This window comes from Neomonachus schauinslandi, chromosome 9, assembly GCF_002201575.2.
Source record: "Neomonachus schauinslandi chromosome 9, ASM220157v2, whole genome shotgun sequence".
NCBI lineage: Eukaryota > Metazoa > Chordata > Mammalia > Carnivora > Phocidae > Neomonachus > Neomonachus schauinslandi.
The window spans coordinates 96,292,532-96,317,576 of NC_058411.1; the positions used below are offsets into that span (position 1 = coordinate 96,292,532).

The 25,045-nt window shown below is 35.9% G+C and overlaps 1 protein-coding gene and 1 non-coding gene across 4 annotated transcripts in view; one reads left to right on the forward strand and one right to left on the reverse strand.

Moving 5' to 3' along the window:
* TCF12 (transcription factor 12) overlaps positions 1–25,045 on the forward strand; it is a 377,690-nt gene that overhangs the window by 119,010 nt on the left and 233,635 nt on the right. The gene's annotated exons all lie outside the window — the stretch shown is intronic.
* On the reverse strand, positions 20,124–20,230 carry LOC123325762. Its single transcript, XR_006540620.1, has one exon. It is a non-coding gene; the product is annotated as a U6 spliceosomal RNA (small nuclear RNA).

A 25,045-nucleotide genomic window follows, 5' to 3' on the forward strand; every position in this document is an offset into this window, starting at 1 on the left:
AGTGTCTGTTTGCTGCAGCTCTAGCTCCGGGAAGGCCTAGGCAAACTCCATTGCTTTCTTTAGTCCATTCTCCTAGTGTTTGGCATCAGACAGGCATGCTTATAGATGTAGACTGGTCCTGGCTAGAGGACAGAGAAGGGTGGTTTTTAGCAAATTGGAAAGTGCCAGGGAGAGAAGAAGAGTAAAGAACTTGGGAAGGAGACTCATGAAGTTGTGTATAAACACCTGGGCTCCCTGTCAGTCTGTGCAATGCAAAGATCTGATCTTAATTAGCATTTCAAAGACAGAAAATTTTGATACAGGTTAGAACTCCACCCAGTTGCGGACTGACCTCTGGGTGGCACACCCACAGGAAAAATCCAAATAGAAAGGCTTCGAAAACTGGACTGATAATGGAACCACAACCAACAGAAAGCATATTGGAACTTGCAGCTTAAACCTACCTAATCAGGCCTGGAAAAACAAAAACATCAATCATAGCATATTATTCAAAATGTCAAGGATATAATCCAAAATTACTCAACATGCAAAGAACCACAAATATCTCAAATCACATTGATAAAGGCATTATAATATAGATATAAACTTTAAACCATCTATTATAAAAACACATTTGAATAAGCCATTGCAAATACCTCTGTGATAAGTGTTAAGCTAAAAGTATCAGCAAAGAACTAAAGGCTATAGAGGAACCAAATAAAAATTTGAAACTGAAAAATATAATAATATAGTAAAAAAAGTCACTGGATGGATTCAGTATGATAGCGGAATGGAGATGAAAGAGGAGTCACTGAACTTGATAGGCCAATAGAAATTTTTCAGTTTTGAACCATAAAGAGAAGGATGATAGGAAAAAAAAGAATTATCAGAGAACTGTGGTCCAGTAACATAAGGGCTAACATTTGTGTCATTAAGAGTACCAGAAGGAGAGGAGAAACAGTGTGATGCAGGAAAAAAAATGAGGAAATACTGGCCGAAAACTATAATTGTGTTAAAATTCATAGAACTGGGGGCGCCTGGGTGGCTCAGGCGGTTAAGCATCTGCCTTCAGCTCAGGTCATGATCCCAGCGTCCTGGGATCAAGCCCCGCATCGGGCTCCCTGCTCAGCGGGAAGCCTGCTTCTCCCTCTCCTATTCCTCCTGCTTGTGTTCCCTCTCTCTCTCTCTCTGTCAAATAAATAAAAATAAAAAAAAAATTTAAAAATTCATAGAACTGTACACCAAAAGGGGGGGATCAGTTTTACTGTATGAGGATTTAAAAAATAAAATGAAATTTAAAGGAGGTGGTATTATATTGTGGTGGTAACATGGAATGTTTATTCAGCAGTGGTAAATCCTGGACTCCTTTGACCTTAGGCATTACTGGTTTCATGGCTGGTGATGGGGAATGTTTTAGTCTTTTCCCTCCTTTTCCACCTTATTACTTGAAGTGAATTAATAATTTGGTGTGAATGTTCACACCAAATTTGGTGGCAAGATGTTTAGTTTCTTTTTGTTCTTTTTATTATTTATTTATTTATTATTATTATTTTTTTAAGATTTTATTTATTTATTTGAGAGAGAGAATGAGAAAGAGAGCACATGAGAGGGGAGAGGGTCTGAGGGAGAAGCAGACTCCCTGCCGAGCAGGGAGCCCGATGCGGGACTCGATCCTGGGATTCCAGGATCATGACCTGAGCGGAAGGCAGTCGCTTAACCAACTGAGCCACCCAGGCGCCCTCTTTTTGTTCTTTTTAGAGCTACTCTTGGTGTATATGATAGTTTGGCTTCTTATATCTCATTTTCTAAGCTGTAAAAGTTTCCTGCTAACTGCAAGGAACTGAAAGGACATGAACAGGCCTGAGAAAGAAAGAAGGTTCTTACTTTTTATATTTTTAACTTATTTTATGGAATGTTAGTAAAAATTGGCAGCTTTGCTTATTTATCTAAAAATGTGCCATTAACTAAATACCCGTACTTTCACAGCTCTGTAGACATTTGGCAGGGATTGCACAGGTTCAAAAGGAAAATAAACACTAGAGTATCTATTAGAAAAAAGAAATGGAAGTGGTTCAGAAATGGATGCCATGAATTGACACTTTAGAATCCATGTAAATGCTATTTGCTCTCTAAAAGAATGCTTAACTAAAGCTGTTCATTCTGCAGAGTTATTTAGTGATATGGTGTTTATGAAATTCAGGCATAAATAGTACGTATTTCAATTCAAGTTTATTAGCGAGCTACTTTGCATTATTGATCACCATGTTAGTTTGGTAGTTCCTATTTGTATTTGAATACAATTAGCAGTTCTTTAAGCAAACAGCTTCCCTTTTTGGGGGAATGCTTGGGTTACCTAGATAATATGTATTGAAATTGTTCAAATTTTCAGATTTTCTTGAGTCTCCAAGACTATTTTTTGCTGTTGATTAGACTATGAATGGAAGAATCTTTACTTTTCTGCTCTTCCTGTTGACGGCTTGCTGTCAGATGGTTAGTGCACTTGAACTGAACTGTGAGGTACTGAAACTCAAGGTCATTTAAGTTGATTGACTGGTTATCCTTATTTATTGCCTTCTGTCCTCTTTATCATTTTGTCACTACAGTTGACCATTTCTAGGTGGACAAGAAGAAGTTTTGGAACTCAGCTCAATAAAATGTTTCCACTTCTGAAAGGGATTGTAATGTTGTAGAGGTAGCAGTGAAATAGATAATTAAAGTGTGGTTTTAAGGTCATTTATGGATATTATATGTTCATCTTTGTGGATGTGAATGTTTATAAATTATGACAACTAATTTAACATAGAGGAAATTTTTAAATAAGAATGTATGTGTATCTCTATACATATACATGTATATGGATTTATAAGGAGATGTAAGTGGTTCACAAAGCATTTTCTCATGTATGTATATTTTTCACCTCATACAATAGTATAGTGAATTTAGTAGTGCTAATGTCACTATTTTATATATAAGGGACAAGACTTAGAGAATTTATTTATTTATTTATTTTTGAAAGATTTTATTTATTTATTTGAGACAGAGAGAATGAGAGAGAGCACATGAGAGGGGGGAGGGTCAGAGGGAGAAGCAGACTCCCTGCTGAGCAGGGAGCCCGATGCGGGACTCGATCCAGGGACTCCAGGATCATGACCTGAGCCGAAGGCAGTCGCTTAACCAACTGAGCCACCCAGGCGCCCAAGACTTAGAGAATTTAAATGGCTTTCCCAAAACCATACATTTAATAAACAGTAAAATTGTGACTTGAATACAGAACTAGGACATTGACTCCGAGCTCAACACTATTTCTGTTTCACAATACTGCCTTTTATTTATTTTTTTATTTCTTTTAAGATTTTATTTATTTATTTGAGAGAGAGAGAATGAGAGACAGAGAGCATGAGAGGGAGGAGGGTCAAAGGGAGAAGCAGACTCCCCGCTGAGCAGGGAGCCCGATGCGGGACTCGATCCCAGGACTCCAGGATCATGACCTGAGCCGAAGGCAGCTGCTTAACCAACTGAGCCACCCAGGCGCCCAACAATACTGCCTTTTAAAAAGCAGTGAGAATCTAAGTTACTGTTTGAAAAGGGGATGTTGTCATTTAAAATTCCTTTTGCTGTGATTTCTGTTTTTAAGGACATATAGTACCCTAGATATTGTGTGGGTACCATAAGAGAAACCATATTAACACATGAAATATTTCCCTCAGTATGTAAGTTTCCAGACCTTTGCACATGTGTCAGGAAATAATGATAATAATACTAGCATTTACTGAGTGCCTTCTACATGCACTTAACATGAATTATTTTATTTTGTTCTTATAGCGCCCCCCCCCATGAGATAGGTACAGTTTTTTTCCTTACCTACCAAATGAAGAAACAGAGCCTTTGTTATTTAAGTAATTTGTATAAGGTTGTGCATGCACAGTAATAATTAGGGATTTGATTTCAAACTCTTAAAATGATAGTGTTGGGGCACCTCGGTGGCTCAGTTGAGCATCTGCCTTTGGCTCCTGTCATGGTCCCGGGGTCCTGGAATGGAGTCCCATATTGGGGGAGTCCCCTGCTCAGTGGGGAGTCTGCTTCTCCCTCCCCTCCCTCCCTGCCCATGGTCTTTCTCTCTCTCTCAAATAAATGAATAAAATCTTAAAAAAAAAAAAAATAAAATGATAGTGTTTCCTGGAAGAGTAGTTTTATTCAAATAATGGTATGAAAAGTGTTTGCATTCAGGTCATATTACGTACAGGGTGCTTTGGATGGACTCTGAAGGGTATCTTAGATACATTAAAATTTTCTTAATTTTCTTATTTGTTTTTGTATTTATATTTGTTTTCTGGGGTGGGGAAAGACACTGAAGATCCTGACCTGAAAGGATTGGAAAACTTCTAATTGGAATCACATGGGATTTTATGATGTTATTAGAAAAGTGGTTCAAGATCAGATTGTGAGAAGCCTTGACTGACAAATTGAATAGTTTGGGGCTTTGAGGGACTTTTGACTTATTTTGAAGCAATATTTGTGAGATCCTCACTAAGTATGGCATGGAATGGATTAAATAGAATACCAATTTTGAGGGTAATGAGGCATTTTGATGTAGATAAAGGGCCTGGATTAGGGAGATAACAGGAATGGAGTAAGAGAGTTGGAAAGGAGCTATTTTAAAGGGCAGGTTGACTGTATTTTGTAATTTGCCATCTACCTAGTCCTTGCATTTACCTGGGAGTGGAATTGCTGGGTTATGGTAATTCTATGTTTAATATTTTGAGGAACTGTGAAACTATTTTCCAAAGTGGCTGGCACCTTTTACAATATCACCACCCATGTATAGGGTTCCAATTTCTCCAAATCCTGGCCCACAGTTGTGATTATCTGTCTTTTTGATTATAGCCATCCTAGTGAGTATGAAATGATATCTCATTTTGGTTTAGATTTACATTTCCCTAATAGTTAATAATGAACATCTTTTCATAGGCTTATTGGCTATCTGTACATTTTCTTTGGAGAATTGTCTGTTTAGATCCTTCGCCCATTTTATAATTTTTTTTATTGAGTTACACAGTTTTTTTTAATGTATTCTAGATACAAGTCCCTTATCAGACATCTGATTCTTCTTTTTCATTTCTTTTCATTTTCATGATGTCCACTTTACCTACTTTTTCTTTTATTGTTTGTCTTCCTTCTTGGTGTTATATGTCAGAGAGGCTTTTAAATGGAGCAGAGGAAAGAAAGAAGCAAGCCCTATATCACTTTTCCGTGTGTAGAAGAATTTTTTTAGGCTTTCCTTAGAGTAGGTCATAGGATTTGGGTAGCTGCAAACATGTGGTTAGTTTAATTAAGAGGGGAGGTCATCTAATTAAGGGGAGAGGTCAATTGTTTTTCCCTGGACAAAGAAGTAAAAATTTACCACATGATCATTTTCTTAAATTGATAGTTGTGAGGTGATAAAAATGTAAAGTAATAAAACCAGAATTGTTTAGAAAATTGCTTTCTCTGTAGATTTTAAAGAATAGTACAAGCTACCTGACCATAAGGTGAGTGTGAGGGCAGTAGAAAGGTCAAAGGGCCCAGTGTGGGAATGGGGGAGAGGAGAGATAGATTAAGAGGCCATCCAGGCTGTCATTTTCTTACGATCATGTTGGGTCTTGATAGCAATTCTTCCAAAGACTGTTTAATATGTTAGGTACATGTTGTTCTATTTCATTGTTTTTCTGATGCTGCAAGAAGTACCCTTGATTTTAGTGGGCAAATTAAAAGGTAGATGCCATTTTAGTACTGATTTCCATTTTCCTCCTCATTTTTATGAATATGTAGTTGATCTCTTCTTCCCTCTCTCTCTCACACACATGTGTACACATAATTTAAATAGACATGGCAGAAAGTCCTTATTCAGGACTTTATAGTGTTAAACACGTGTGTGTTATTGAACCAAATCATATGGCATATCCTAGTCAACTGTGTAATAAGACATAAGCCATGTTTATATCCTTTTTTTTTTTTAAGTAATCTCTACACCCCGCTTGGGGTTCAAACTCACGACCCCAAGATCAAGAATCACATGCTCTACCAACTGAGCCAGTCAGGTGCCCCTGATATAAACTATATTTAAAACAGCTTGGTGGATTTCTAGGGGAAAGGAGTCTCTATTACAAAATGATAGTTTTTAAAATGAACTAATGGTATGCATTTGAGCAAAATAAAATTAATGAAAAATTTACATTTTAATTTTATTGGAAATGGATCAATAGCTATTAACTCTCAATGTCTGATTAGGAAACTGGGTTAGGGAAAGCTGTCAATAATAGAAAAGTGTCAGGGCGCCAGGGTGGCTCATTCGGTTAAGCGTCTGCCTTCAGCTCAGGTCATGATCCCAGGGTCCTGGGATCGAGCCCTGCATTGGGCTCCCTGCTCAGCTTAGCCTTTCTGGCATGTTTTTTTTCCCCCCATGTGTGAACAAAAGAGGAAAATGTACTCCAAATTCTGTGATTTCTGTGGTGGAGTGCCTTGCCTAGCTCTTGATTATCAAATGTTTGCCTCCCCTCACTCTCTGGTGCTCCTGACACAAATGTAACCAGCTTCACTGTTTAGGCCAGACTAGTTGGCATGCTTTTATGTTCATTCCGGATCTTTAATTCACAAAAATTCATTTAAAGTTTTCTAGTACTTTTTTACTTTTTATTTTAATTAAGATGTCTCAAAGTACATTTTAGACTGTTTTCTAGTATATTAGGGTTGAGTGGACCCATTCGTGTTCACCTCTCTGGGTAATTGATGATTTAATCGAGAATTCATTAATGATGAATATCATGTAGACAGACCTTGGGTTGTTTTTTTCTTACATATTTGCCCATACTGAAACTTATGTGTTACTTTACCTGATTTAGGAGGAGGCCTATGAAATATTCCAGCAGTAGTCTTAGCATTTTGTTAGCCAGAGTTACTTCATTGTTATTTGTACATGCAGCCATACTGTCCAGGTTATTTATCTTTTCTGATCATTATAGAATCCATTTATACTTCTCCATCTATTTCAACAAATGTTTTTCCTCTCCTTGATTTTGTTGTCTGTCAAACCTTTAACCAGGACCAAAAAATGCTCTTAATTCCATCATAACATAACATAGGGTTTTGTTTTTGTTGTTGCTTTGAACAGTCCATATCAAAGAATCTTTTTAAAGTCTTTAAAAAGAGTAAATATTATAGCATTATTTACAATAGCCAGACTATGGAAGCAGCCCAAGTGAACATGGATGGATTAATAGATAAAGAAGATGTGGTATATATATATACAATACAGTATTATTCAGCCATAAAAAAGAATGATATCTTAAAAAAAAAGAATATCTTGCGTTTGCAACAAGGATAGAGCTAGAGAGTATAATGCTAAGTGAAATAAGTCAGAGAAAGACAAATACCATATGATCTCACTCATGTGGAATTTAAGAAATAAAACAAATGAGGAAAGGAAAAGAGGGAGAGAGAAAAACCAAGAAATAGAGTCTTAACTGTAGAGAATAAACTGATAATACCAGAAGGAAGGTGGGTGAGGGGAAGGGGGAGATAGAGGGTGGAGATTAAAGAATACACTTATCATGCTGAGGAAAAAAAAGAAAAAGAATAAAGAATAAATAAATTACACCCAAGAGTTACTTTTTTTTTTAAGATTTTATTTATTTATTTGTCAGAGAGACAGAGGGAGAAGCAGGCTCCCTGCTCAGGGAGCCCGATGTGGCACTCAGTCCCAGGACCCTGGGGTCATGACCTGAGCCAAAGGCAGACACTTAACGGACTGACCCACCCAGGCGTCCCCAAGAGTTACTTTTGACATTATACTTATACCTTCAGGAGGAAATCTAAGAGTTCCCATCCCACCTCAAACTTTGTTTCCTTGCTCTCTCTAGGTTATGCTTGCTTATTGAATCAGTGGACCTTTTTGTTCCAGACCAGCTTTGTAAGAATCATGAACCAAATTATCTGTACAGTTCAGGCTTTCTTTTGGACCTTCTTAAGGACAAGTAGAGTCACTAATCTGCTTGCCCTCTGACCTAGTAGCTACTAATCACTAAGTAGTCACAATTCTTTGAGATTATAAAAAGTCATGATTAGTTGTCATCCAAACCTAGTAATATATTTCTGTCAATTTCTTTATTACTTTTTGATCTAATATCTTTAAATTCTGCTTTAAAAATTATATCTTTCTCAGTCAACTTCTCCAATAAATATAGAAACATGGAATACATGAATATCTCTTCTCACTTTATCCCCTGAATAAAAACTTTTATTACTAAAATACTTTTTAAAAGTTAGTTGCATTATGATTCCCAGACTCCTTTTCAGGGTTATTATTTTCTTATAAGGTACTGTCCTTTTGCCATGAAAACATGATCGTATCAGTTCTTATTTATTATCTGTCCATCATAGAATAAATTTTTAATGCAAACAAGCAGCAAAAATTTCTGAACTATTTCTTGTTCAGTCTAGATTCCTGATTTTGTTTATAACATGGACTGCATATTTGATTATAGAGCCCTTTTTGACATGATGCATGACAGCTTTTCATATTTTAAATTAATGATCTTTAGTCACAAGTTAATTGATTTTTTTTTTTTCCCATTTGTCTTCACCAGTGGATTCAGTATCCAAAGAGAGCTCTTTGGCAAGTGCATAACCTGACCGAAATGTCAGGGAACAGATGGAAAGGAGTTCCATAGGAACTGGCTGAATAGTAGGAGTTTGACTTTCTGAAAAATAGCTTTACTGGCTTTCCTCTCCTCCAGAAGTGATATGAATAAGAGCTCAACCTTCAAATGAAGGAACAGCTGTTTTTAGGCTGGTATTCAGTAGGAGATAAAAGCCCTTTCAAATAAAGTCTTAACCCTATGATTGATTTATTTTTGAAGGGCTGTGAGTTCTCAGAACATCAAGAATATCTCATGATCAGATGTAAATACAAAAAGCATAGTTCATAGCTGATAAAAGTCTTTTGAATTTTCCTAATGATACTGCTGCCTTGATTAGGAAGAAAAATTGCATTTAGGATAATTAATCATGATATGAATATGAAGGCAATTGAGTGTATTCAGGATTATATAAATATGTGTTGTAAAAGTTACAGTCAAATTCTCTGCTTATGTGCAGGTAGGATATCCATACATATTTTTAAGTTTCACCATAAAGTGCTGAAGATAAAATTCACAATGTTTCATAACTCCTATTTAAATTATTGATCCGTTGCATGATCTACTTAAATGAATCTATAATCAGGCTCTCAAGTATTAACTTTAACAAATTAAGCTATCATTTTCAGTTACATGATGAATTTGAGGCAGGAGACTCTACTTGACATAAAGTACTTCTGTATTAGACAGAACTAAAAATACATTGGAAGAAATTAAGATGAAGAGAAACATGGGCATTTTGGCAGCCAAACAAATTTAGCTCTGATTGCTGGGGTCATCTCTGATTACTCAGCTTTTAATACATTAAAATTGGGTGTGATCTTCACGATGAATTTTTTGTGTATACTATTGAACCAAACAGTTCTTTCTCTTATTTGCTTTTACATCTTCAGGTGGAGAAATCAGGTGCTGTATTTCTGGTTTTTTCTTTTGGGTTCACATGAGCATAATTTGCAAGACTTTGCCAAGGTGGAAATTAATTGTGGTGATGGAAACTGAAATGTTGTTTCACGCTAATTTTATAATGTGTATATACTGCAGAAGTTAGACAAAAGAACTAAGTTAAACAAAGATCTAGAGCTACTGCCAAACCTAAAAACAACAATGGCACAAAGAAGAGAACAGAATGCAGGGTCCAAAGCCAACAAAATCCGAATGTAAATTTGCTAGTTGACAGGCATCACATGTAAATGGGCTTATTTTGGCAAATGTTGGAGTTAAAATACAAAAGACATCACTTATACAAAAGCAAAAGTAATTGAGGGGTTTTTTTTTCTTGTAATTTTTAAAGAAGATGGTCTTTCGAAATTTGTAGTAGCCATTTAGTTTGTATGAATATGAAGCATGCTGCCTTTCACTTTTTTTTTTTTTTAAGATTTTATTTATTTATTTGACACAGAGAGAGTGAGAGAGAGAGAGAGAGCATAAGCAGGGGGAGTGGCAGGCAGGCAGAGGGAGAGGCAGACTCTGTGCTGAGCAAGGAGCCCGATGTGAGACTTGATCCCAGGACCCTGGGATCATGACCTGAACCGAAGGCAGATGCTTAACGACTGAGCCACCCAGGCGCCCTGCCTTTCACTTTTGTTAAAATCCATTTATTGTTTACTTAATCCCATTACTAGTGTACTGTTTTTCTTTATATTCATGAAAGTTATTTTGGGTGACATAAGATGAAGACATGGCCATTACGTCAATAGTTTACTGAATATATGTATTTTTAAAATCTTGAATTGGGTGCATAGGTAGGATCCTTTCTTGCTACATTTGCAGTATTCTTTTATATAGTGAATATAATTGCCATTTTCCAGCCCTTGCCTGTGTGGCATTTACTTGATGTAATTACAAAAATGCCTTTTACCTTATTTTGTGACGGAATAAAATGAAATGAATCCCTAGCTAGTTACAGGTCTGACTCAGTTATAGCTCATCAGATGGCCATGTGCGAAGGGAAACAAAAGTGGGAAGATTTCTTCAAAGATAAAATTAAGAAATTAGAACAGATCATTCTTACAGAAATAAAAAGATAATAAGAAATGGGCATCACTTTTCTGTATGTTCAAAAAACAATGATCCCCCCCCCCACGTTGGATGGTATTATTTGCACAGGGAAATTTTTCCTTATGTGTTATTAGGTGTTCTTTTTTCTTTTAATTGTGGTAAAAAAGGGCGTTAACATTAGGTATACTCTCAGCAAAATTTTAAGAGTACAATATAGTATCGTTAACTATATGCACATTGTTGCACAGCAGATCTCTAGAACTTTTTCATCTTGCATGATTGGAACTATACCCATTGAACAACTCCCCATTTCCCCTTCCCCTAGCCATTGGCAGCCATTATTCTACTTCCTGTGTCTATGAATTTGGCTGCTTTATGTATCTCATATAAATGGAATCATGCAGCATTTGTCTTTCTGAGTGGCTTATTTCACTTAGCAAAAGTTCATCTATATAACGTTAGAAAGAAGTTCCTAATTTTTTTTAAGACTTAATGGTATTCCATTGTATGACTCTACCTTATTTTCTTCATCCAGCCATCAGTGGATATTTATGTTGTTTATCTCTTGGCTATTATGAATAATGCTGCAATGAACATAAGAGTGTAAATATCTCTTCAAGATCCTGTCTTCAATTCTTCCGGATAAATTAGTCAAAGTAGGATTGCTAGATCATAGGGTAGTTCAATTTTTAATTTTTTGAGTAATCGCCATATTGTTTTCCCTAGTGGCTACACCATTTTACATTCCCACCAACAGTGTACAAGGTTCCAGTTTCTCCAGATCCTCACTTACACTTAATTTCTGTTTTTTATTTGTTTATTTTCTGTTGATTTGTATTTCCTTGATTATTAATGATGTTGAGAATCTTTTCATGTACCCGCTGGCCATCTGTATGTGTTCTTTGGAGAAATTTGGTGTTATCCATTTAATGAACTATTTAAGTCACTGAAATGTCAGTGAAGTAAAAGATACTAAATTTCTTGAAGTTTTTGTGATTGCATTTGAATTTTATGTAATTGAGAAAAAATATTTAAATGTATAAATGTTTATTTTTTGTTTTGTTTTGTTTAAATGATAATGTATGTTAGACTGGAAGTAGTTCAGTATTTGCCCAGTGATTATTTTAGTTTAGCTTACAATTTTTCAAAAAACTTATTTTTAAATTATATAAACTCATTTTAAAATTTTCAAATAATACAAACTAATTTCAGAGAAGTTGAAAAACAGTAAAAAAGGAAGACAGTAAGAATCCAACTTTTCAAATGAAACTATTAGTACTTTTTGTATTTCCTTCCAGTTTTTTTCCCCTCGGGCATTATAGTTCCCGTGGTAAATATGCAGTTTGTATCTTGATTTTTTTAATTTTAAACTATGATGGAAAGAAAATTTTTATTAAAAGAAGTTATCAGGGGCGCCTGGGTGGCTCAGTCATTAACCGTCTGCCTTCTGCTCAGGTCGTGATCTCAGGTTCCTGGGCTCGAGCCCCACATCGGGCTCCCTGCTCAGCGGGAGGCCTGCTTCTCCCTCTCCCAATCCCCCTGCTTGTGTTCCCTCTCTCGCTGTGTCTCTCTCTGTCAAATAAATGAATAAAATCTTTAAAAAAATAAATAAATAAAAGAAGCTTAACAGATAAAAGATTTCAATTGTTTGGGTCCACTTATATATGGCTCTTTTTCAGTAAATACAATACAGTACTGTAAATGTGTTTTCTTTTATGACTCTTCTCAATAACATTTTCTTTTCTCTAGCTTACTTTATTATAAGAATAAAGCATATAATACATATAACATACAAAATACGTGTTACTCAGTTGTGTTATCAGCTAGCCTACTTCTGTTAACAGTAAGCTATTAGTTCAGTTTTTAGGGAATCAAAAGTTATACATGGATTTTTGACAAATAGGTAATTGGTTCCCCTATTTCCCCCATCCCCTCCATGTCATTCAAGGGTCAACTGTTATTTTTATTCCAATGAACTGCTTGTTCACATTAGAGAAAGTCTTCCAGGGTATATACTCTTTTGTTAAATGAATCATCATGCTCAGAAAGAGTTCCAGATTTATGACTGATTTCACCTTACTAATTTTTCTTCTTTTCTAGCTATTCTAATATTTTACCAGTCTTACTTTTACACATTTTTTTCTGGCCAGAATTAAAAATGCATCTTAACTTTACTGTGTTAGAATTAAAGTTTTTCATTCTGACTTCTATTCACATGTGACTTTCAGGTTAGTTTCTTACAGGACTATTTTTAGGGCAACATCTTCTGCCCGGAAATAGTACAGTATTTTCAAAGGTTCATAGATTTGTTATGTTTTTGATACAAATATATCTCTTGAGGTCAGTGAATATAAAATGTAAAGAAGTATGTAAGGGGGAAAACTTCATCTGTTTATTGACTTTAACTTGATTGTTTGTGGTGCTGTTGCCTACCACATACAAGATGTAAAAAGCAAATAAGAAAAACTTGGTGGTGGGGGAGTGAATGACAAAGTATGGTTCCTCACTCGTAGCAGTTACTCAGTAGATGCTTATTGAATAGAAATTGTTAAATTGGGGAAACAGATCTAATTAGTGACATAATGATAATATTTTCTGCCATGCATTACCTCTATCTTTTTAAACAATCCACAGAAACATTGCAGGGAAAGGGTCATGTGAGGTTAGCTAATTGTAAGGACTTAGAAACTACTACATGCAAGATGCTCTCCAGGCATTTTATATACTGTCTCATTTAGTAGGCAGAGCCAGTGTTACCTGATTTTTGCAAATGAGAGAACTCAAGCAAAGAAAAAGATGTGACTTTCAAGTCATATAACTTAAACTGTGTTTGGCCTATTACCTCGAATCCTTTGTTCATCCCTGTAATATGAAGATACTATTTCCTTTTTATTTTCTTGGTTTGTATTCTCATAAAAGCAGGAAGAACCAGCGTTCATTTGGCATAAACTTAAATGCCTTTGCAGTCTGAGTATCTTCACAGTAGGCTCCAGATATGCTTTATGGTTAGACTTTGAAAGATGACATCATTTATTATAAATAATCATTTATATTGAGGAGTTTTAAACACAGAAGATAATTGCTTCAGCAGGTTATCAATAGTCCATTAAGAGAGGAACTGATAGTTGAAGAAGCAATACCACAAATGGGAAATCCAACTTAGATTCAGTCACTTTAAGCAGAAGATACCTGCCTCTCCCAATTTTTCTCAGTGGCAAGATTGCCAGATGAGTTCTCTCACAATGAGAATGAAAAAGCCTTTTCTGAAGTTTCACATAGCTTACATTTATTGAGCATTTACTATGTGACAGATGCTGTATTAAGTGCCTTGTAGGTATCATTTCATTCTCATCCTTAGTCTGTGTGTTATGTACTGTTATCAACTTCCAGTTTTTGAGAATGAAAGTTTTAATAGAGTTGTCATATGCCTAGTAAATGGAAAAGTCAGAGATTGTGCTTAGGTCCAGTGGCCTGTAAAGCATATTTTCCTGATACGGCTTTTGGGTAGTTACAGTTTACTATATGTATTGTGTCCTTTGTTAAGCTGAAAAGACAAAGTAAGAGACTAATGAGAGAAATTGGGTATGGAAGGAAATCAGCTAGATCCATTTTTTTGGCACTCTTAAACTTCTGGAATATACTAAATATTTACAATATGTCAGGTTTTCTTCACACTATCAGTAAATATCTTTCTCTTAAATGTACAGTTCAGTGAGCTTGAGAAATGTATACACATGCATGTATCCAAGGGAGAAATTGAGAGGTTTTTCTGGGACAGCAGGGGATTCGGGACTCAATCTGATCAAAGGTAAGAATGCAGTTTTGAAGAAAGTCGGGAAGAAGCTAGGCCAGGGGTTTAAATATTGAAAAGTGATGGGAGGAATACCAAACAACTAAGATATTTGATATTGTGTATGGATATAGAATTGGATAAATCAATACAGTTCAAGCCTTTCTACTTTAAGACTGACGGGGGGTATACCACTTAGAATTGAGTGTGTGTTCACTTGATGAACTGATGGAAGACACAGATCTGTTTTTAATTACTGTGAAATCAGAGTATGGTGATTTTTTTCTTCCTCTTTTCTCCTAAAGCAGCTCTGAACAATTTATAAACTCCTCATATTTGCCCATCTTTTCTTCTCTCTTGTAAATGACATAATTGAGGTCAAGAATCCAAGTCTAGTTCCTTGCTCTTGGGTAGAAATCTATTTAAACTATGCATTTCATCTTTACAAATTCTTTGGGTTGAAGTTTGTTAGGGTTTTAACAGGAGGATGATGACTAACTCACCCAGAGGCCATAGGATAAAGTCAGAATGAATGGGGTTCCTGCTTTAGGAAATATTGCCAACTAAAAGTATTTTGCCAGCATTTTATCACTGACCACTTCTTCCATACGGTTTTATATACTTGAAAGGTATTCTAAATGATATTTAGAAAACATTTTAAATGATACTCAGGAGTACAAACAGGTTATTTTATCATAGGTGTTTATAAAATAAAATTGTGAGATTCTAGCCCTTCACCTGTATTTCAAGGTTAGCAAAGAAGTGGGTCTATAAACAGTTGGATTAGGTTAGACCCTCTTCTATTTATATCGTGATTACCATCTTACTTTCAAAAAGACTAACAAGGTAATGATTTCTCATATACTAAAACCTATTTTGAAATTAGAAGTTGAGTAATTTAATGGAGATGCTTAATATAAGAAATTATAATGGAGGTAAATGACCACAAATTGATTGGGTTATAGAGATTTTCATATTGAGCAGAAATTGAAGATCAACTTTTAAGGAGTGAGTAGTATGTTATTGCAGTAGCACAAAAGTATTACAAAAGTATACTTAACTTCCTCCCCTTCTATTCTGTGTGGATCATGAAGGAAAACAAATATTTCTGAAAATTTTGTAAACAGAACTTCAGCTTCAGTTGAGAAATACCTTCCTCTTAAATATGGAGTGTAAAACACATATTTTTAAAACATGAATTTTTCTACCTTTGACTTGCATTAAATTTTCAAAAATAACTTTGCATTTACCTTCTCACCTTTTAATTTTAGTTTATTTCCTGAGTGTAATTGGATGGACTTACCAACTTTAAGGCACCATTCATATTCTTTCAGTAAAGTTGTAACCATGGTGAAAGACCAAATCTTTCCTATTTTGAAAAAAGGCTTGCATTTACTGTCATTTATGTAGTTTTTCAGTATATCATTTTGGTTTGTACTAACTTAGCATTGTTAGTGAACATAATTTGCTGCTATTTCACTTATTTATGTACTGTTTCTCCCCGGGAACCTACAGATTTATAGTTATATGTGCACAGAACCATGTGTGCTCATAATGTGATAAAAAAAGTCACTTTTAATCTGATATTGATTTAAAATAGTATTTTGCTCTTCACAGTATAAATAACCTTCATGCATTAATTCAGAAACCTATGAAAGAATCATCTGAACAGTCTTTCCTTGGGCTCTTTGTATAGTTCTTCAAAGCATAATTATTTTAAATATATGATAGCATTGTGATGTTTGCATTGGTAGTGATTATTTTATTTCATATTGCCAGTCCCACAACTGGGAGAAAGGGATATTCATTGTAGGAATTTTTGAAAAATATTTGAAAAGTAATGGAAAGGTAGAGCTTGGGTTTGTACTTTTTTTTTTTTTTTTAAATGACAAAACTCTTTCAGGTGTTTGCCTTCCATTGCTTCAACAAAGACCATCAAATCACCATGCTGCTGGGCGCCTGAGTGGCTCAGTCAGTTAAGCATCTGCCTTTGGCTCGGGTCATAATCCTGGAGTCCCAGGATAGAGTCCCGCATCGGGCTCCCTGCTCTGCAGGGAGTCTGCTTCTCCCTCTGCCCTTCAGCCCACTTTCTCTCACTCTCTCTCTCAAATAAATAAATAAAATCCTTTAAAGAAAAATCACAATGCTGCTTTGTATCAAATCACCATGTCATCCTTGCTACATGGATATGGACTTCTATTTGAACTTCAAATTAATACCTCTGAATGTCAGCATCTTTTTCTTTTTTATGGTCTCTAATACTAGGGGCCAATTGCTATGAATACCCACTACTATTTTAAAAGCTGTAGTTTGACTATGGTACTGTTCCTTGTTTTTAAAATTTAATCTTCTCTCTCTCTTCATTCCAAGTTGTACTTTGTTAGTATTTAAGTATGGGGTTTTTTGCGGGGAGGGGGCAGGGGTCCAGAATAAGAGTATAACATTTTTAAAGCACGTAGCAGGGGCTCCTGGGTGGCTTAGTGTTAAGTGTCTGCCTTCGGCTCAGGTCATGATCCCAGGATCCTGGGATCAAGCCCTACATCGGGCTCTCTGCTCAGTGGGAAGCCTGCTTCTCTCTCTCCCACTCCCCCTGTTTTGTGTTCCCTCTCTCGCTGTCTCTCTCTGTCAAATAAATAAAAATCTTAAAAAATAGGGGCGCCTGGGTGGCTCAGTCGGTTAAGCGACTGCCTTCGGCTCAGGTCATGATCCTGGAGTCCCGGGATCGAGTCCCGCATCGGGTTCCCCGCTCGGCGGGGAGTCTGCTTCTCCCTCTGACCCTCCCCCTTCTCATGCTCTCTCTCTCTCTCATTCTCTCTAATAAATAAATAAAATCTTTAAAAAAAAAAAACTTAAAAAATAAATAATGCATGTAGTGGGGGGGCCTCTTTTGGGGTAGAATTTACGTACAGTGAAATAAATGGATTTTTGGGGGGGGAGAGGGAGAGAGAATCTTTTTTTTTAAGATTTATTTATGTTTTAGAGAGAGAAAGAGGGTGCGAGGGGCACCTGGGTGGCTCAGTCGTTAGGCGTGTGCCTTCAGCTCAGGTCATGATCCCAGGGTCCTGGGATCGAGCCCCGCATTGGGCTCCCTGCTCTGCGGGGAGCCTGCTTCTCCCTCTCCCACTCCCCCTACTTGTGTTCCCCCTCTCACTGTGTCTCTCTCTGTCAAATAAATAAATAAAAATCTTTAAAAAAAAAAGAGAGAGAGAGGGTGCGAGCCAGGCCAGAGGGGCAGAGGGAGAGGGAGAAGGAGAATCCCAAGCAGACTCCCCACTGAGCATGGAGCTCGACTCGGGGCCCAGTCCCAGGACCCCAAGATCATGACCTGAGCCAAAATCAAGAGTCGGAATCCCAACTGACTGAACTGCCCAGGTACCCTGGGAGAGAGAGAATCTTAAGCAGGCTGCATGCCCAATGTGGAGCCCGATGCAGGGCTCAATCTCACAACCCTGAGATTATGACCTGAGCTGAAATCCAGAGTCCAGTGCTTAACCGACTGAGCCACCCAGGTGCCCCAAATGGATCTTAAATGTACAGTTCAGTGAGCTTGATAAATGTATACACACCCATATAATCAATACTTCAATCAGGATAAAAACATTTCTCTCATGCCATGTTATGAATACAGTGGAGTGCTTCCGGAATCGAACACATATTTTTCAAGCTGCTGGGAATGTTGGTGGACAACTCTCAACCAAAGAGAGTTTTAAGAGTTGCCTTCTACTGAAGGGGGCTATCTTGATCTTGTAACACTTACTTTCTGGGGGCTGTGTATACCCAATGACTGGTCAGTGCAGTGGTAGGGTAAGACATAAAGATCTTGGTCCACTTGCTGTAATTTGGGACAGTTTCTAAGGCCCATCCCAGTTTGAGAACTCCCCATGTGATGGCCTAAGGCATTTGTTGCTGTTGTATCACAATTCAACTTCTTCCTGTACCCACTTGTGCTTCCTTCAACTCATCATAGGCATTGAACACGAGAGCACTTCCCAGTGGACTTCTTGAACACAAATAATCCATCTAAGAGTCTGTTTCCGGGGAAACCTAACCTGTAGCACCTCAGAAAGTTCTCTCATGGCCCCTTCCAAACAACCCCCCACTTAACAAACAATGATCATTTTTGTTTTATTCCCTCAGATTAGTTTTACCACTTTTAGAACATTATGTAACTGGAATCATAGTAGTATGTTCTCTTTTGTGTCTGGCTTCTTTACTAAAAAGATTCATCCAAGTTGTGTATAGCACTTCGTTCTTATTGCTGAATAGCAGTGTTCCATTGAGTTAATAAACCATCATATATTTATCCATTTAGGTGTCTGCAGTCATTAGAAATGTTTTTAAGTGTTTGGCTATTATTAATAAGGCTGTTAGAAACAGTCTTGGGTAATTCAGTTTGTGAACATAAATGTTTTTATTTCTGCTGGGTAAATATGAAGAGTGGAATCTCTCGGTCGTATATAGAAATATATTTAACTTTCTAAAAAATTGCTAAAGAGTTTTTCAAAGTCATTTCACTATTTTATATTTCCACCAGCAATGTATGAGAGTTCTAGTTGCTCTACATTCTTTCTAATACTTGAATTCTTATTGATATGTTATATTTAGTTTTATCATGTTATTTAATTTTTTTGTGCCTTGGTTCTTCCCTTTCTCACTTCTTTTTTGTTAATAAAATATTTGTATTCTGTTTTAATTTCTTGAATAACTTTTTAGCTGTACCTCTTTTAATTATTTTTAAGGGTTGCTCTAGGGATTAAAGTATACACTCATTACATTCTACATGCACTTTATATTTTACCATATCAATATAAAATTAAGAATCGTGAAAAGAATTATTTCATTTACCTTTTTTTATTCTTTGTTGTAAAAATATTTTAAAGTTTTCAAAACAACTTCATAGTTTCTGCTTTTCTTAATCCTGTGCACGTTAAAGAAAATCGAGGAAAAATAGTCATTTATCCTTACATAATTGCCATTTCTGTTCTTTCCTTCTTGTGGATCCAAATTTTATCTGGTGTCATTTTTCTTCAGCATGAAAATTTTAGTTAGTATTTCTTGTACTTCAGATCTCTCGGCAGTTATTCTCAGATGACTTTTTTTTCTTGTAGAACTTTATTATTTTTTTCTCTTAGACTTTAATGATGTCATTTTATTGTCTCTTGCCTCCATTGTTTTTGATAAGTGGTCAGCTTTTATTTATATCATTTTCCCCTATGTAACTTGTCTTTCTTCCCTCTGGATGAATTTAAGATTTCTTTCTTTGTCTTTGCATTCAGCCATTTGATGATTGTGTGTACTGTTGAGGTTTGCTTTGTATTTTTCTGCTTAGAGATTACTGAGGTCATTGGGTCTGCATGCAGTCAGTAATGTTTTTCACAGATTTGGGGAAATTTTTGCAGTTTCCCCCTACATGTTTATTCTGCATCATTTTCTCATCTACTTCTCATATTCTGATTACATTTATTTTAGACTATTTAATATTGTTTAACAAGTAGCTAAGGCGCTATTTCTTTTTTCCAGTATTTTTCTACTTCATATTCAATAATTTTTTATTGATTTCATTCATTTTCACTTACAGTTTCTTCTTCCGGTTCCAGTTCATTGTTTAGCTTATTCAGTGAATTTTTATTTCAGTTAATACAATTTTAAATTCTAGAATTTCCATTTACTTTTCCTTTTTTTTTCTTTATATGGAATGCTTCACAAATTTGCGTGTTATCCTTGTTCAGGGGTCATGCTAATCTTCTCTGTATCGTTCCAGTTTTAGTATATGTGCTGCCAAAATGAGCATTAGAATTTCCATTTTCAAATACATTTCCATTTTCTCTGCTGAGAGTGTCTCATCTGTCCATTCATTTTGACCATCTTTTTCTTAAAGTCTTTGAATATATAATAGCTGCTTTAAAATCCTTTCTTCCTTATTCCAACATCTGTGATCTCAACGTGTGGAGTGTTTTTCCTGAGCTATAGGTCATATTTTTATTTCTCCACACCTGTATTAATTTTTTATTTTATATTAGAAAATGTACAAGATGTGTTATAGAGGTTTTGGTTTCTCTCTGCAGAGTTTTGGTTTTTTGCTCTGGTAAGTAGTTACATTATTGGTCAATTATCTTGAGGCTTGGTTTTCTGCTTTGTTAAAACAGGTTTGTAGAAAGCCCAAATTATTTACCAAGCATCCCTGATTAGTTTCCTCTGTACTACCAGTGGTTGAAATCTATGGTCAGTTATTTTAGCCTTCTAGGTATTGCTTTCAGTTGGGTTTCTTGTATTGTCCCCTGTGTTTATGTTATTAGGTTGGCCAAGGATTTGAGGGGAGTTTAAATATAAATTTTTGGACCTTCCCCCACCATGGCTTGACTTTATCCTTTTTATGATTCCCCTCCTTACTTTCCAGCCACACTGACATTCCCAAATTCTGTTTTCTGGCTTCTTAAACAAAGAAGATAGTAACTTTCTGCTTGTTCAACCATGATATGCCACGCTGACTATGGAGCGTCTTCATTGGACAAACCATATAGATTTGGATCTTATTCAGTGCATCTGGTTTTGTTTTTTTCACTGATCAGATCCTTTCCAATTTCTGCCTTTTGCTCACTCTTCCTTTCCTTCAAATAGTTTTTAAACATTTTGTCCATAGTTGATAATTATTTTCAATTGAATACCTTAGAAAAATGGTCACTAGAACATTTTGTTGTTTGATAAATTTTTTTTCACCCCATAAGTATCCCTTGTACTACTTCCTAGTCAACTCTACTGTAGAAGCAACCACTGTCTTTATTTTTATCACTGTGATTTTGTTTTGTTTTAGATCAACATATGAATGGAATCTTTTGTATCTGATTTCTTTTACTAAGCATAAGGTTACCGAGATTTATGCATGTTGTTGTGTGTACCCCTAGTCTATGTCTTTGTATTGCCGAACAGGATTGCTTTGAATGAATAAACTATAGACCTTTTATTCTTTCTTTCCTTCCTTCTTTCCTTCCTTCCTTCCTTCCTTCCTTCCTTTCTTCCTTCTTTTCCTTCTTTCCCCCCCTTTCTTTCTAAAAGATTTTTATTTATTTATTTAAGAGAGAGAGCACAAGTGGAGGGAGGGAGAAGGAGAAGCAGACTCCCGGCTGAGGAGGGAGCCCCACATGGGGCTTGATCCCAGGACCCTGGAATCATGACCTGAGCTGAAGGCAAACGCTTAACTGACTGAGCCACCCAGGTGGTCCCTATTCTTTTTTTTTAAATTGATGGTCATCTGGATTGTTTCCAGTTTTAGCTATTATGAATGCTGTCCTTAATATTAGTGTACAAGTTTCTTTGTGACTGTATGTTTTTCCTCACTCTATCTTGGGAAAATACCTAGGGATAGGTTGTATCATAGCGTATGTGTATTTTTTTTTTTAAAGATTTTATTTATTTATTTGAGAGAGAGAATGAGAGAGAGAGAGAGCATGAAAGGGGTGAGGGTCAGAGGGAGAAGCAGACTCCCTGCCGAGCAGGGAGCCCGATGTGGGACTCGATCCTGGGACTCCAGGATCATGACCTGAGCCGAAGGCAGTTGCTTAACCAACTGAGCCACCCAGGTGCCCGTGTATGTGTATTTTTATCTTTGAAGAAACGGCCAGTTTTCTAAAGTATATCATTTTACATGCCCACAGGCAATATGTAAGATTTGGTGTACAGATCTTATTTTTATGTCAAGATTATATTCTCTTATTTAATGGAAGTCATTGTTAGTGTATATTTTAATTGCTGATAAATACTTTGATAAACACTCCTCTATTTTTAAACTAAAAATACTCTGAGGTAAAGATTTCAAAAGTGATATGATTTATTTACATAGGCAGTGACCAAGTTTTCCAGCTAGTTTTAACAGCCCCAAAGGTGGATGCTATGGTAGGTTTTTTAATCTAATTATTCATCTTTATAAGTTGTAGGTATTTTCAAATGACTTAAGTTCAATTATTTTTTTATGGATTAGACATTAATTATGAGAGTTCAAAATTTAGAAATCTGTACATGGCACTAATTTTTGGTTATATAGTACTACAATAAATATACATGATTGTGAACAAGAGAGTTTTAGTTCATTCCATTAGAGTACTGTGATAATGTCAGGGGTCTCAGCTGAGTGTCTTCTTGATGTGGTTCCTTTTGTGTTTTGGTCATCAGTTGTGTCCTTTATGAAGGCTCCCTTGCAAATTAGTACTGTTAAGTGAGACTGGGGAGAATCAGTATAAGTAGATAAGTAAAAAGCTATACTGCCACTAGACAACCTGCCCTTATATTAATTTCCAGTGTTACTTTGTGTATAAAAGCTCTTTTTTTTTTTTAATGGAGCTTGTTCTATGTATTCAGTATTATAGGTGATACAGAATAAGAACTGAATGTGCTCTTAAATTAATAGGAGGCTGATTGTTAAATGGTGTTCACTTATGAATATTTACAACTTCTGTGCTGTGTGACATAGATTTTTAAGTTCAATAAAAGTATTGAAGAGGACTGAGTAAAAATTAATGAGGTTGGGAAAGTTGTACAGCAGAGGTGGAATTGAAAGTGAGCATTAAACCAATAAGAATTAAATGTAGAGGAGGTAGAAGTGCTAAAAGGAATAATAAGAGCAATGATAGATACTATGTATTATAGATACGCCTTATGGTTACAGTTGAGAGTTTGAATGGTAAGACACTGAATGACAGGTGCTTGAAGGCGGGGTTACTGTGTCTTGTGCGTCTCTGTATCACCAGTGCCTAGAATCTTCCCTAAACCATGAGTGTGTATGCCATAATAAGAAATTAGTAAGTTTTTTGACTCTGAGGGTTAGAAGGGAAGAGGCCATTGTAACTGGGTTTTCAAAGGCTTTGAGCATAGGAGGGACAAAACCCAGCACAACTGACAGTAAACATTTGTAGAACAGATGATTAAATATTCCATTTCAGGTTGAAGAATTTGGGATTTATTTTCTTGGTAGTGGGGTACTGGAACTGTTTACTTTTTAAATCTGAGGTAATGTGTTTTAAAGGGTTGTTTTAGGAAGATTACATGGGCAGGATATTAGAAGCTAGTGAAATGTTATATAATTTTAGGAAATTCAGAGAGACACTAGCAAAAAAAAAAAGTCTAAGTAGGATATCATGAAATCCCAGGATAAAAAGGAACAGAAAGGCTGCCTCAGGAGATATTCATAAGGAATACTCAGTATAGGGATAGGGAGGGAGAAGAGAAGGGAGAACAAGAGATGATGCCAGTTTACAAGTCTAGTTGACCTGAACTATTATAGTACTACCTGCAGTATTAGAAATATTAACAATTAGGGCTTAAAGGCATATGAGGAAGAGATGAAGGACATACAGAGAATTTGGTATTAAGATATATGATGGGTTGTAAGTAATGGCAGGAAAACCAAATGAAAGTTTCCAGCAAGAATTTGATGATTTAAGACCCAAAATACAAAACTGAGATTAAGGCTGGGAATGTGCATTGGAAACATCATTTGGAGGAGACAGTCAAAATCATAAAACTGAATTAGTTGTCCAAAGGGTAGAGCATAAAGTGAGAAGAACATGGGATGAAGAGCAGGTATTTTTAGTTTTCACATGGAAGAGGAAGTGATACTATGCAGAAATAGAGGTCCAAAGGTTAATGTCCCCAAATCCCACACAGGCATCGTGGTTAACAGGATTAAATGCCATAGAGTAGAGGTAGGCAAAATATGATTCATGGTCTGTCACCTATTTTTTGTAAATAAAGCTTTATTGGAATACAACCACTCTGTTTGTTTATATTTTATTTATGGCTGCTTTTGTACTACGTAATAGGGTTGACTAGTTGGTAAGCAGAGTGTATGGTCCACAAAGCCTAAAATATTTACTATATGGACATTCACAACAGAAGTTTGCTGACCTCTGATACAGAGATGTAAGAAACAAAGACCAACAGAGGGCCTTTGTATTTTATTTTAGGGATAACCTTTGATGATTTGAAAAAGTTCAGTTTTATCTTATAAACAAACATTTACTTGAGAGCCTTATGTGTGCCTGGCATTTGGATTTGCTGCTGTGGTCTAGGAAGAGACTAGATAGTCACAAGAGATTGATTAATGAGTGAGTGAATGAAATGTAAGGAGGGCAAGTGGTCAATGTAAATTTTTGTTTTGTGAGTCTAGAAAGAAATGAGTCATAGTTTAAAGAATATATGAGGAAGAGATTTTTAAAAATAGGGAAAATATGAAGGAAAAATTTTATGGAGTTCTTCTGAGAGGCAGAGTGTGTTGCCATTGCAGGAATTAATGGTCTAAGACTTGAACACAGGGAGTACACAGGCCTCATTACAGGAAATGAATAGAATTGTTTGTGGAATTAAGTTAAGAATAGTAATTGCTCACACAGCTGTTTTTAAATAGCAAATTGTGTTAGGTAATCAGCAAAAATCCACTAAAATGTACTTGATAGTTATGCAGAAGCTGCTTTTTTGGTACTGACTTATGATCCTAATGGGTACCATAAAAACAAACAAATTAAAAACCTATATATGCAGTTTTCACATTGGTATGCTCCTGTATGTTTTTTGTTTAATGTATAAGTACAGTTGTAATGTTTTCATCTTCCTTTCC